Genomic DNA, 15,406 nt, shown 5'->3' on the forward strand with positions numbered 1-15,406 from the left:
AGGTTTACCAATTTAGAGCCATTATCAATTTGTACAGTGAGTCTATGGATGCTCACCTTCTTCCATGTTTGAATGCAGTTTGAAATTAGAAAATTCGTAATAATGATATTATTATAAGAATAGAATTAAAAATAATAATTTTAAAAAATATATGTTTTATTTTTTTTAAATGAGAGATGTGGGAGATTTGTTATTTAATAAGAAGTAACACAATTGTGTTGGCTGTAATAAGCTTTTTATGATTATTACAGTAAATTATGATAATTTTTTTTGTTATTTAATAAATAAAATATAACAATCAACTTTATACCATTCAAAATTTATCATAAACATAAAATAGACAATTAATTAATTATTATTAATAATAATAAAACCTATCAAAATTTTGATATATTATATTGTTAAAGACTTGAATATTGAAGATATCACTATATTCATACCTAATCATTTATCCTATGCTGAAAAAAGCTTTCCGACGTGTCTAGAGTGTTATCGAAAAATGTTCAGGTTATTCCATGTGTAGCAGGACCCTGAAAATCAAATAAGGTAACCATGTCAATTATTCCGAGGGTATAACCGTGAATGCCCAGACACCAATTAGTTTATACGCGGACAGACTCAAACTTTGAATGCTCGAGCTTTTCGATCTTTTTCGAAGCTAATAAAAGTTAATCTCCATATATTGCCCTCATAGAGCAGGTGGCAGAATAACTTTTCAACATAATATACTGGCTAGATTCCATTGCCATTTTTTCTTTGAAACTAGTTCATGTTACTTGAGGGATGAGGGAAGAGGAAGGTCTCAAAATTCAATCAATCTACATCAGACATATGACCGATGAACTTGCTTTTATGTACCTTTTCTCCACCATGTGGTCAGACACAGCAGTTATTATCATGATTATGATCGGATTGTCTACATCTATCTCTGTAGGTGAACTAATTTTCTGTCTACATCTATCTCTGTTGGGGAACTTAACTTTTGCACCTTTTCCCATGTCGCCATGGACGCTGAAAAGACCTCGTTATTAACTTAATATAATTTAACTTAATTTTTTTTTGTTGATCCATATATCATTATTAATATAAGTTATTCCATGTCTTGTAAGACCATATAATATATCGTTATTAACTTAACTATTTTTTGTTGATCCATATATCGTTATTAATATAAGTTATTCCATGTCTTGTAAGACCTCGAAGATCAAATAAGCTAACAATGACAAGTATTCTAAAGAGTATAACCGTGAATGCCCAGATTGGATATGCCTAGATTCAAACTTTGAATGAAAGAGTTTTTCGTGGGCCAATATATTTTCATTAAATTTTTAAAAGGTAGATGATATAATTTAGATATTTTTTACTTTCTTGGTTTTATTTTGACCAAATTTGTTAGCTAGGATAGCACTCTAAAAATACAGAAGATAATACTATTTCTTACATGAGTTCTATAGGCAAAATAACAAAATAGCCTTGAAAAATAGCAAAACCAAAAAGCAACAGAAAAATGACATAGCAAGTTGAAATGATCAAGACATGGGTAGTGGAAGGTTGTGACTTTTATGAACATGGTAATCAAGGTAAGCAAGCAATGGCTCATGATGTGGTGTTGACTTTTGTGCCCAAATATTAGCCTCTCCACAATATCCCTCTAGCTGAATTGGATGTTAGTGATGTATGCTATGGTCCCATTTCCATCATCATATTTATGTTGGCCAATGACCTCTAGGTTGGCCAAGATGTCTTGAAGCTACTCAACAATGGAGGCCAACTATGGGGCTACTCCACCTGAACTCAAGATTAAGCATGAACATGTGCCACTTCCCCATCCATGCTCGCAACCCCTCCACATCATCCTCCATTTCCTTTGCACGAAAAACTCGCTCCCCTAGCTGGCCCCTAGGCCCAACTCCATGCTTAGCGTGCCCTTGTTGGTGAAGCATACCCTTCAAGCTATAAAGACACCAATTCTTCAAAATGAAAAAAACCACACAAACCACTTCCTCACTTTCTCTTACCCTAACCTGCTTGAGATAGTGGAGTGCACTCACCCAATAACCACAACAATCATGTGCACTATCCACAAACTTGCTATGAGTCAAACCACCACCAGTTCTCAGGAAGGAGTCTTTAATTGTGCCTCCTATGTAAGAGGGCCACACAATCCCACCTTTCCAAACCCCGTAAACCAGGTTTGGCATAGAGTTGTACACTCCCAGTAAAGAAACATGACCAACACTACGAAATGTTGACCAGAAGCATAAGACAATCAGTGATTAAAATAAAAAATAGATCCCCCACTTACCAAAATTTCGGCAATGGCTCAAATTTTGTATTCAAAATTGAACAATATCGCTTAGGTTAACCTTGCAAAAATTATATTCTACATTACAAAAATACCAATCCTCTCACTTAAATCCCACACCATCTTATATAAATAAGACTATACACATACCTCTCACAACCAAACCAATTTAAATTCAAACCACCCAGACCAACTAACATGCATGGTGAAAAACCGATTCACACTCAATGAGTTAAAGATGCTCACCCTCCTTCCCATACCAAAAAAAACCAAGTAATGCTTAACACGATGGCCTACTCGAATATGAAAGAAAACAACGTTCTCGATGTTTCTACCCTACATCTGCCACTTGGCTTGGCCGCCGTCACATCTAAGAGTATGCGTCATTCCTCATCATTTCGCCTTCCGAGAGCCAAGTCCCGTGCTACCTGTTCACCCACCCCATATGGGTTTTTCTATCATATTTTCGATAAGAAAAACTTGAACATAAATGGTTGAATAGGCCTGCAGACTCTAATATTTAATGATTGGGGTTTTTCTATCATATTTTCGAGTAATAAAAGTATATGTCGGTATATTGTAGCCTTTGTAATGAGTAAATGTTACTCGACGCAAGAGAAGATCCCAAGATTCAATCAATCTACATCGGACTCATCATCGGTCAACTTGACTTTAGGAACCTTTTATCCACGGTGTGGTCAGCAACAGAAGTAATTATCCTGATTATGATCGGATTGTCTACATCCATCTCTGTAGGTGAACTAATTTTCCGTCTACATCTATAAGGAACCTTTTATCCACGACGTGGCAACAGAAGTTATTATCATGATTATGATCGGATTGTCTACATCCATCTCTGCAGGTGAACTAATTTTGTGTCTACATCTATCTCTCTTGCTGAACTTAACTTTTGCACCTTTCCCCATATCGTCATGGACAGTGAAACAAGGCAGCAGTTATTATCATAGGATTGTCTACTTCTAGATCCGTCGGTCACCACCGATAATAATCGTATTTTACACCAGCGGAGACACCATAACTATGGATAACGCAGCGAACCGAAGGGTATGAATGAAATGAATGAGTAAGAAGTAACATAAGTTCACGAGATTCGTTGAAGCCTCCATAGCTACTTTTCCTCCAACCCGATGGCATTATAAAAAAGAAAGCAATCCATCGAAAAAAATGCCTTCTTTTATATTAAGAAAAGAAAATATATACATAGTTCTATCACAATATATTCATCTATTTTAAAAAACAAAACTCCTAACAGAAATTGACTAAGGTCTACCAATGTAATACTATCATCTTCTGTAAGATCACCTATTGTTAAACATATGTTCATATACAAAGAAACAAAATAAAAATAGAGCAAAATATCATATTATAGATATATCTATAATGTAGGAATAATGCTAATATCAGATATGGAATCTTGGTTGAATGTAGCATAGTGCATGATCCTAAGAGTTAATGAAATGCTTCTTTTGAGAGCAAATTAGCGATGATATTATGTTCCCGATATATATGATTAAAATCAATGTGCTAGAATGATCCTATGAAGATGGGGATGTGCTTCATCCAATAGCCCAAAAGAGGAGGTTGAAAATATGGCATTCCCTTCATCCAATCTATGAAACCTTTAGAATCCCCAAAAATTTGCAGAGTGTTGATGTTGAGCCGGCTCGCAATAAATAACAACCCCCATAATGTGATGATCTCCACTATGTTATTGGAATCGGTACCACCCTCCCACCATAAGTGATGATACTTGCCATGTTCAGTAACAATGAGCACACCACATCCGCATTGTCCAATTTTACAAGCCCCATCAAAGAAACCGACCATGTACTTGTTCTAGACGTCTTGCAAAATGACCTCTCGAGATTTTTTAACATGGTTTATCGGTTCTCTCCCAGAAAAATATGACACAATCCTCATGACATAGTATCTTATATCAACTTGTTTGTTCAAAAAAATCTTGAGATACCTGCAACGCCATATGTTCCAAATGATGAAGAAGGGCAGCATACCAAATACCTGTTGAGACAGAAATCAATGTTTAAAACATGCCATCAAGGAAATATGATTCCAATCCCCATCAATCTGTAAAACATGAAGAACCAAATTCCAAATTTTTGTGGCTACCGGGCAACTCAAAAAGAGATGATCAACATCCTCTGAATTTGGCTTAAATAGAATGCAGATACTTGGTCCAATGAAACCTCTACGAGCTAAATTATTCCAAGTGAGGATTTTATCATTCAAGGCCAATCATCCAAAACATTTGAGTTTCAAAGGAAAATTCCATTTCCAAGATTTGTGATACCAAGAGTATTCCTCTGCAGAATTAGTTGGGATGGTAATGGAATTGTAAATTTCGTTGGTCGCAATATGATTCTTATGAACTTGCCCAACCCATCTCATCTTATCTATCTCATTTGAGATAAAAAAGTTTGTAGCCTCAATCTGTCTAATATAGAGAGTCCACTCTATAGCCAAGTGACCAAACATATCAATGTCTTCTGCCCAGAGCCGAGATTGTAAATAAGTTGAATGAGCTCGAAAAGTAACAATAAGAGATAGAAGAAAAATACCTCTATCATGCAAGTGTTGAAGGAGCAGGACAGATAACATATGTACCCCTTGGAATCCTTTGACAGTGTCCAATCTAACCACTATCCTAATTCCATTACCAAACTCCCTGCAAAACCCTAGAAATAACTAATGTCTTTGCCTCATCATACTACGCCAGATGTATGAAGATGAGAGGGGATTTTTCACTCCACCTCAATCCAAACTTCATAATCCTTATAAGCTAAATATTTGCCTCTAATGATCTGTGACCATCTACCCATACTCGATAGTCCTCTCCACAAACTTTTGCGTATGAGAGACCTATTAAAAGAAAGAGTATCGAGGATCCCCCCAACCCCCTTGGTCAACAACTTTGGCTAGAAGAGACAATCTAGCAAGATGGATCTTGCAAGAGGGCTCTTTATCGGAGCAAAGAAATCTAGCAAAAATCACGTCAATTTTATGTATAATCTCCATTGGTAGCATATAAAGATGCATCCAATAGACTGATAAAGACTGAAGGACAACTTTGATTAGAATGAGCCTAGCCCGATGGAGAGCCACCTGAAAGTCCAATGCTTTAATTTGGGATCACTTTTTTTAATGATCCAGCTCTAACCAATGATTTTATACTGGTTCGGCTTTATTTGAAATCCCAAATATTGAAAACTTGAGTCCACTGGCTGAGCGAAAATCCCAAATAAACCACAACTCTGATCGATCTCACTCCTTGCAACTTGTACAAAAATCACTTCAAGTTTATGAGGATTCTTAATGAGATCGGAGGCAGATTTGAAAGAAGTTAATATATAATGGAAATACGACCATTTAGAAATAAAAAAAACTCGCCACCAAACAGAAAATCATCAATAAGAATCAAATGAGTGACACTAATCTGTCTAGTCATTTTAATGCCCATAATCAAACCTTCATCTCTAAAATCCATAATTTTCCCACTAAGAGTTTCCATTATAAGTAAAAACAGTGTGAGGGATAGAGCACATCCTTGTCTTAATCCCTTATGTGCTTTGAAAAACGTTGTAAGGAAACCGTTTATAATAACTGTAAAGTTAGCGGCCGACACAAAAACCAAAATCTAGTTAGCATTATGAATATTGAGACCAATTTTGTAAAGAATCAGTCTAAAAAATTGTATACCTTCTTTTCTTAATAATAATAAAAAAAAAACGATTTTTTTCCACTTAGCCAAAAAAATTTAAATAAACTATAATGCACGACTGATTAAGGTAAGCGAGAGCTTTAAGCGCGGATTCTGGTTAAAGGTCGCATTCAGTACGGCTCCACCATCCAATATTTAATTGAGTGATGATAGCGGACATCCTCCGAGTCTAGGTGAATTTGTCTCCTCAAGGTCGGACTCGGTTGTAGAAGGATGTGCTTTTAAACATTATTTCATCCAACATTCCATTATTCGAAATCATTCAATATGTTGTTAGTTTGATAGATATGTATTTAATGCTAAGCTTAGAAAGTTACTTGTTCAAACTATTAATAATATAAATATTATTATTAATATTATTATAATTTAATGAAGGAAAATTATTTTAAATTAATTATATTATTTATAATAAAAAATAATTATCATATAAATCATATATAATTATGATAAAATTAATATAATATTTTATTAAATGTAAAATTTAATTTATTTAATTACAATTAAAAATAATATTCTGAAATATGTATTTCAAGATATATATAGAGTATTGGTTTTATAAAATTAATAAAGATTTAAAAAGATGAAGTGATTTTTTTTAAATGTGAAAATTTAAAAAATATTTATATTTTTATAAATTTGATCCTTCATTCCATATTGAATTCAAAGTTAAAATTTCTTTAATTATACTTAATTTATAAAATACTAAATTTAACATGAGATTTTAGTAGGAGTTTAATATTTCAAAAACACTGCAACTCTTATATAGATGTTCCAATAACAATGTTTTAAATAATAAAACTAATTCTCAACTTATTAATAATGCTTTTTAATTTTTATAAATATAATTTTATTCGAAACAAAAGTTATTTAAAATTTTAATATATATTTAAGATAATTATTAAAGTTATGTCTATAAAAGTAGTTCATTTCTGATGTATATGATACATAAAATTATGTCTATAAAAGGTAGTTTATTTCTTATGTATATGATACATAATGTAATATCATTGATTAATGTCTCATGTTCGAACTTTAAAATATACCGTTGTTGTCATCTTTAGAATTAAATAGTAACACCTAAAAATTATAACATGCATATTATACTTTAATTCTTTAAAAATTTATATCAAGGTAGGGGCACTTTTCCCTATCAAGTAATGATTTTTTATGACGAGTTTCTTTTTAAAGTTCTTTTATGTGATGTTGAAAATTTATTTTTTCACACATTTTAATAGGACATATTAGATGTATTTTTTTATTTTTATTTATAAAGAGAAGAGTAACTTTAGTTAGTAGATCACATTTAACATAATATCATCAAATTAAAAATGTTTATATAAAATATATATAAATCCCATTTTTGGTTTATAATTGAAGAATTAAGACAAAAACACTTCTTTCATTTAGGAATTTTATAAATGGACATTTATATAGGAAAATTTAAGATAGTTATAATAGATTAAAGTGATCACAATTTTTATTATGAAATATCTTTTGAAATTATTTACTATTTTGATTTTATTCAATCTATAATACATTAAAGATTACAATGGTAAAATTTAAATGTGGAAAAGATTAAGCTAACAATTAATATACATCTAAGTAAAAGAAGAAAGACTCAACATTACCAATCTACATAATTAATTGTCTCATACGAAACACACACATAAATGAGTTATGACACTAGTAATTAAAATTGTTTAAAACAAGAATTGTGGGAGGCAAAGTCCATTTTTGCGGTTAGGTATTCCTAGATGTTTATGGGATTAAGAAATGTGTAAAATGAACCACAAGAAATATATTTAGTCAACTTACTTACAAACTGGGAAGTTTTCAAATGTATATGTGAAGAGTATTTTAATCGAAAATCCTCCTCTCTTGTCCTCTCCTGTGGATGCAACTTTCCCATTGAAAAAATTGTTAACTCCATAGTTACAAACAACTTGCAAAGAATAAATATAATTCATTAATATCAATTTGAACCATAAAATATGTTAAACAAAATATGGAATAGCTGGAAATATTAAAACTTGCATATTTATACACACACACACACACACACACACATATGGATTTCACTTCAATTGAACAATCATATGAGATATATTTTTCCATAAAGTTTGAATGCATAATATGCTATGGAAGATTCAAAAACTCTATTATTAATTAAGGAAAAAATACTTGTTGTTTTATAGAAAGATAAAATTTCTTGTTTTATAGAAAGATAAAATTTCTTGTTTGTTATGGAAATATCAAAATTTTATTTTAAAATTATTTATTATAGACTTATTGGACTATACTTACGTTAATTTTCCAATTTTAACAATTAGAAATATTATTTACATGGATCTAAAGTGGTGTATGTGTGTGTCGAAGGTGGGGATATGGGAAAATTTTAAATATACCCATCAAATTTACGTTTAAGAAAATTAATTGAGTGTCATTAATGACATACGAATTATACACACACACACAGATATATATATATATATATATATATATATATATATATATTCTAGGAAAAAAGACATAATATATTAATTTATCAAAAGGGGGTCACATTAGTAGAGTGACAATAAAAGAAACTTTTAGAAAATAATGGAAGCGCTCATCAACTATCAAAAAACCATCACATACCTATAGCAAGTGTTAATAACATATAATGTTTGGACATATACATATAAATACTAACCATATTACATTTTCATAATTACAAAACACTACTCAAAGTGATATCAGGGAACCTCAACATCTTCTAGTGACCATGGAAGGATTCTTCTTAATGATGAACTTTTGATTTAGCGATAAACCAAAACTTGGAGTCCAATTCTAGGCCTTTCTTGGAGAGGGAGCCTGTGATAGTGTTCTTATTCCTGAAGACAAGGGAAAATGTAATGTGAAAAAAGAGGGAAATCATACATTGAATATTTCTGAAGAGAGGAAACAAAGCAAAATCATTGATCCTATAGATGTTTATGATCTTGTAGATGCATATGTACCCCTTATCAAAATAAAATTATGAAAAGTGATACAAGGGCATGAATCCTTCCAAATTAAAATAGATTTGATTTCAAAAGCCTCTGTATGGGTGTTGTGCTAGACAAAGGAAGAGTACACAAGTTCCTCTAAATTAAATATAATTTTGAGTTATTGGTAAACCTATAGAAGGCCCATTGTGGAAATATTCTCTGGTTCTGTTAAAGATATTTCTTCTTTTATTTATATGGGTAGCTCCTCATGTTAGGGAAGTAACCAATCTAATGTAAGAATTAGTCCAAGAGAGAAGGCCTCGGGCCGTGAGGGGCTTGGACCTATAATCCTTTTTTATATATATAAGAATTTATATGTATTGAATTTATGTTTGTTAGTTCCATATCTGATTATATGTTTATTGTGTCTTCATTAAGAGATGGAGTCCTGAGACTTCGTAGGGAAGCCACATTGACTAGATGGAGATCCTTCCAACGCCATTAGTCACACATTATGCATGTCTTAAATTCTATTGAGAGTTGTTGTGAAGGGGAAGAACACCGACATACAAACTCGTGAATGTATCACTAGAACGATGCTATCAATGGCTTAAACGAAGAGGGACGATCCATTCGAGGGATGGCCCATACTAGCAGGGACCCATGAGCCTAGATGAATCCTAGTATGGAATCAACCTTTGACCTCAACCCAAATCAAGAACAAGGAAAAGGTGAGAGCCCATATAGGGAAAGACCCATGTATTTAGCATTTGGACCTCTACATGATTTGTGTGCAAGGAACTCAGGTGTGCAAGGAAATTAGGTGGGAACTAATCAGATTGGTCAAGACTTGAAGGAGGCACTATTCAAATGTTGAAGCAGTTGGGCACATTTGAGAAATACAATCCTATTTTTGGGTATAGGAGCACAAGTTCATTGCTACACAAAAGGTGAAAGATCCAATATCATACATCCATAAATAAGAGTCTTCCAGAGTTGAACTGCTTGGGGATCAAATTTGGTAGACTCCTAGAATTAATTTTCATCAAGTGGTATTAGAGTAGGGAAATGTTTCCTAGAGGAGAAAAAATTACATATGTATTTGGGTAGAAGTTGTTGCAACAATTCCATAGCTATGGTTGTGGGTAGTATTATTGAGGGAAGTGAGCAAGTGTGAAAAAACTGGAGGAGAAAAGGAAGATTGAGAGGTTCCATATGAGGTGGACTTGTGATGCCAAAAGATTGAGCCAGAGGAGAGAGCTGGCCATGCGTTAGCGAGGACTAGTTGTAGCTCACTAAGAGATACAAGTGGCAAAAGAAGACCGAGATGGACAAGACAATATGTAGTGATGAAGCCAATGATTAGGAGATCATGAAGAATTTAAAGTGTGGGTGTATGATGTAGGGGAAAGAACTCCCCCAAATAAATAAATAAAATTGATTCTGAAAGCATTTGGAAGGGAAAAGTGGAAGCTAGAGGAAGAGGACACAAGTTCCTCTAAATTAAAAATAATATTCAATTATTTGTAAGCTTCTATAAGGCCCAACATGGAAATATTCTTTAGTTCTATTAGAGATCTTTCTTTCTTTACTTATAGGGGTAGCCTGTGACATGATGGAAAGTGCCAGAAAGACGTAAAAGTAGGCCAAATGGAACCAATTGAGGAGAGGCCATACATGTAATCATGATTTTTTTAATGAAATTATCCATGTTCATTTTTGTATCCATGTGTGTTTATCTGCATAGGTCGTGTCATGTTTCATGCTATGCCTGCCATATGTTAGTTTTGAGAACTGTAGGCGATAGCCATCATGGAGGAGGTTTATAGGGCCAATAGCTTGTGTGATTGCAAAATGTTAGTCCATGCTAAAATGGGGAGCTAAGGTTAGAGTCAACAATACAAATCTCAAATGAGTCATTTCTGGAGTAGGAATCATGAGGATCAATAAAAAAGTCAATAAGTGTTGTAGATTAGAGCTAAACTTAAGTGAACAAGTCAAATCTAGTAGAGTCAAGACTATGGATGAGTTCCAATTTGGAACACTACCCCAAACTCTGAGTAATGCCAACCTATGACTTTAACTTTGGCTTGGTCAGGAATCGAACAAGTAAGACCATTTGAACCTTTTAAAATGCAACTAGTGCAATATTTGTCGACCTTGACTACCAGACTAACTCCAACACCAACCTCGACCTCTAACATCAAGGTGAACCATGTGCTTGGCCCAAAGGAATTATGCGCTAGAGAAAATATGTGTGTCGAAACACTTGTGCCATTGTTAGAGATTGGAATCTGGGTTAGAATAGAAATTATGGTCGAGAGTAGGGAACATGATTCTTATGTTGAAGTGGTTGGGCACGATTGAGTGATAGAATTAGAGTTTGGGTTAGAAGGGCATGATTGAGTTTGTTGGTACACAAAAGGAGAAAGAGACAAGATCATGGGATCACAACCCATAGGATTATGGAATTGAACTGTCCGGGGATCAAGTTTGAGAGACCCCCAAAATCAATTTTCATCAGAAAGGTTGAAAAGATGAAAAAGTTGGTATTATTTTCTAGTAAAAATACTCTTAATGGATTTATAATTTAGTTGTAGTAATCGTGAAATTTTCCTCTTATTTTATTTTCATCGCCTTAATTAAACATCTATCAAATACAATTATCCACTCCTAAATATGGAGTTTTTCATTAATGTCAATGTTCAATATATTCCTAAAATATAATCATACTACATTCCAATGATGAAACACATAAAACTAGTTTCATAATATAATTTACAGCGTATTTCCAATATGATTTTACTTTTCATTCAATATGAGAAGAACACCATATAAAACATCTAAGGAAAATGTTTCAATATTGTAGATTATATAACATAACTATTAATCACTTGGATCTGGGTGCTCACTTGCCACCTGCATCTAATTAAGAAATTTAATTCCAACATGACCAGGCCATCAAAAGTTGGTAGCCATGTGACATCACTCCACCTTCTTATGAACATGTGAATAGCTTAAGTGTTCAAAAGAGTAATCCCATCCTCTGCATCGACACTCTCTCAATTTTAATTATCATGTCCGACCTCATGTGTAACATAATGCTTGCCTCCATTTTTAACTCCTATGCTTGGTCATAGAATCCCTCATTCATCCTTACATCCCTATGAAGCTCGGGGAAGTCAACTTAATCCTACTCCCATTGTTGCTATCATCTAAGGCCACATTCCTAACACATTTTTTCTCTAGCACACTACAATGGCGAGGGAACAAGGTCGTATTTGACACAATAGAAGGAGGAGAGGTCGCTCTCCTGACTCTCCATGACACAATGACCATATGGTTCTATTTGGCCATGACATCTATGAGAATATCATACATAAATTTAGCAATCCCTGAAGAAATTGAGAGATGAAGAATTCACGATGCGCTCTAGGTTATTCATAATTTATTGGCTAGGGATCTCTTGGACATGGAGCTGGCTCATGCTTGTGATGAATGTCATGTGGACGAATCCAACTCCTACACCACTTGTATTAGAATAATACTTCATTATCTCTCGCGAAATACTGGTATCAATTTTCCTCCCAACGCAACATCCACCACCAATTCGAGTGCACTAGATAGGTCTAGAGAGCAGCAACCAAAAGGCTTGCTCTCACATCAAATCCTCTCTTCCTCTCCTTCGATCATCTTGGCAGGGGCCAGGTGGGACAAAGAAAAACTAGGAAAATAGTATTATGTTGCACGTGAAGGAAAATCTAAGAGACATCAAACCATTGATGCTTAACTTATTGATCGACAACCCTCTCCCCATAGCCACAATGCCTATCATTTCCTTTTCATGGAGGAAACACTAGACATGGGCCACCCAAGCACCAAAGGAGGTGACAAAACTAACCTCACTCATGCTCAGTTAACGTCCTCTGAGCTCAAAGGCAAGCAACTAGTATGAAGAGGTCTTCCAACTTGCTTCTCTCACGCATGTCTCTCTTTGCTCTCTGCTCTAGTGTCTTTTAGCATCCAATGTAGAGTTTTTTGTACAAATCTTATTGTAAAATGTTTGGTTTTTTTTCCTCCACCATGACTCATAATCAAATTATTATTTTTTCTTAATATCCATTCTAGTTTACCCTATAAGAGAAAATAACATGGTTCAGTCATCAAGACCCATAACAAAGCTCTAAATGTACTCTATGTAATTTTCTTTTGCTAATATAATGTTCTCTGATTGCCTAAAAAAAGAAAAACATTACTAATAATTCAAAAAGATATTATTTACCTATTAAAAAAAATTATAAATTTTATTATCAAATCAATTAAACTATATTTTAATATATTTGAATAAAGATTAAAAACCCAAATAACACGGGAGAATATAAATTAAAAATCACAAGAAATTACAATTCAATAAATATTTCAAACTTATTATCATAAATCGTGATTTGATACTTTACTTAGAAATTAAACAATTTTATTACTATTCATTTGAAATGGTTCATTATAAAAAATATGAAGATGGATAATAACAACGTGTTAGTGATGCTTGAAACAAGTGTATATATCATTTTAATTAAAGGAAAATAGACTATCATTTGCATCAGATGATGCAAAGGAAACATCGTAAGTCGGTAGCGCATATGGAAGAAGAGAATAAATGAAAAAAAATGTGATATGCTAGGTGATCTAACTATAGCAAAATTTCAATGAAAACATAAATCTTAATGTTAAATGTAATACGCTCAAACAATATAAATTATATTATACTTATTTGCACAAGAGTCATATCTATGTTTATAAGGTTTTTCTGTTGATGTCGTTAAGCCGTGTTTTGCTTCCGAGGTTAACCCTCGTATATTTTTGTTTTTAAGTTATTATCCATGCAATAGATGATTAATTCAGTGTCATTGTTGTTCAGAGTTTTCCATTTCATTTATTATCAATTTAGGTTCTAGCATAACTTCTAGTTCTCGCCATTTTCTATATAGTTCACGTAAACGGTTGCAATGCAGTACTCATATCCTTGTTGCATTTGAAACTATACCCTTATGGAACTGCCTCTCTGGTACCTCCTTTGGTAGCTATGAGAGGTAAATCCAAAGGGGTTCTTTTTGTTTCTTAATTATACCTCATAACCTCCTTGGCCTTAGCATTGGTTTAATTCACAAAAAGATACTATATACATGCTTCTTTTAACATGTTAAATGTTTACTATAAGGGTTTTTTGTTTGAATAAGCAATTTTCAGAATTTTAACGAAATTTAGTTTGGTAACATGACCTGTTCAATAGACCATATCTAAATCATAAGTCATAAGTTATTTTTGGAGTTTGAACTGTTGTTCCATCCAATATAAGAAGACAAATTATTTATATGCATTGTACATTTATTTCAATGGTAAGAATTAACAGAACAATTATTTCTAGTTTTTCTTTCTTTGTCAAGATAATTTCTAAGAATTACTTGATATACATTAAATAGTTGATAACTTGTCGATTCTCATGAGCGAATGGAATATCCTTATCACATGATATATATATATATATATATATATATATATATATATATTACCTTCCTAAAGTTATATGACCACACATTATAAAAAATTTATGTGCTTATTTCAAAGGGTTGCCTCATGTGCATATTCTTTTACATTATTTGACTGTGTGAATGATATGGAGACAGTATAGGCCATACTATATGCTTTGGATCTTGTATTTTGCATTATGGTTGGTCTATAATAATGTGGAAGTTGTACGTTTATGTGAAATGATGATTTAATAGTCCATTCTATAGCACTTACATCATAATGGTTGACTGCTCTAGCGTATACATGTTCACATTTTAGCACGATCACCTTATTACCCCCACCATGCTCGGCATGGTAGATTTATGCAAGTTTTATTCCATGAAATTAGCTTTGGTTAGCACCGAGAATACTCCAGATACATTTGGTTTATCCTTTGGAGGCAAGGTCTACTCTATAGGTGGAAAGATCTGGGCCCTTCACACTTTAGGGTTTTCATCGGAGTGTTCTGAGTGCTAGAAGGCAATTGATGGTAACAACCACTCACCCAACCTTCCCCTTCTTCGTCATCTTTCTGATTAGGGTGTGGCTCTGCAATATTTTTGGTTGGGGCGATTCGGCAATTTTGGACCTAGTTATCACCCATTGTGACACTTCTACAGGTAGCCAAGATTTCCTACGGTCATTATTTCCTTTAACCTGAGCTCAGTAGCTGACTTTGTCAACAAGTTATTCAATTTTATGCGATCAGAAGAGGTGTTACGACGGGGTTCTAGGCTTCCCAGTTGTTATAGAACCTTTCCTCAACATGTATACCGCTTGGACATTTAGGCCATTTAAATGATTTCT

The sequence above is a fragment of the Pinus tabuliformis genome, chromosome 5_2 (assembly GCF_031772625.1).
Source record: "Pinus tabuliformis cultivar Carrire ecotype Pingquan chromosome 5_2, CPIR1, whole genome shotgun sequence".
Lineage (NCBI taxonomy): Eukaryota > Viridiplantae > Streptophyta > Pinopsida > Pinales > Pinaceae > Pinus > Pinus tabuliformis.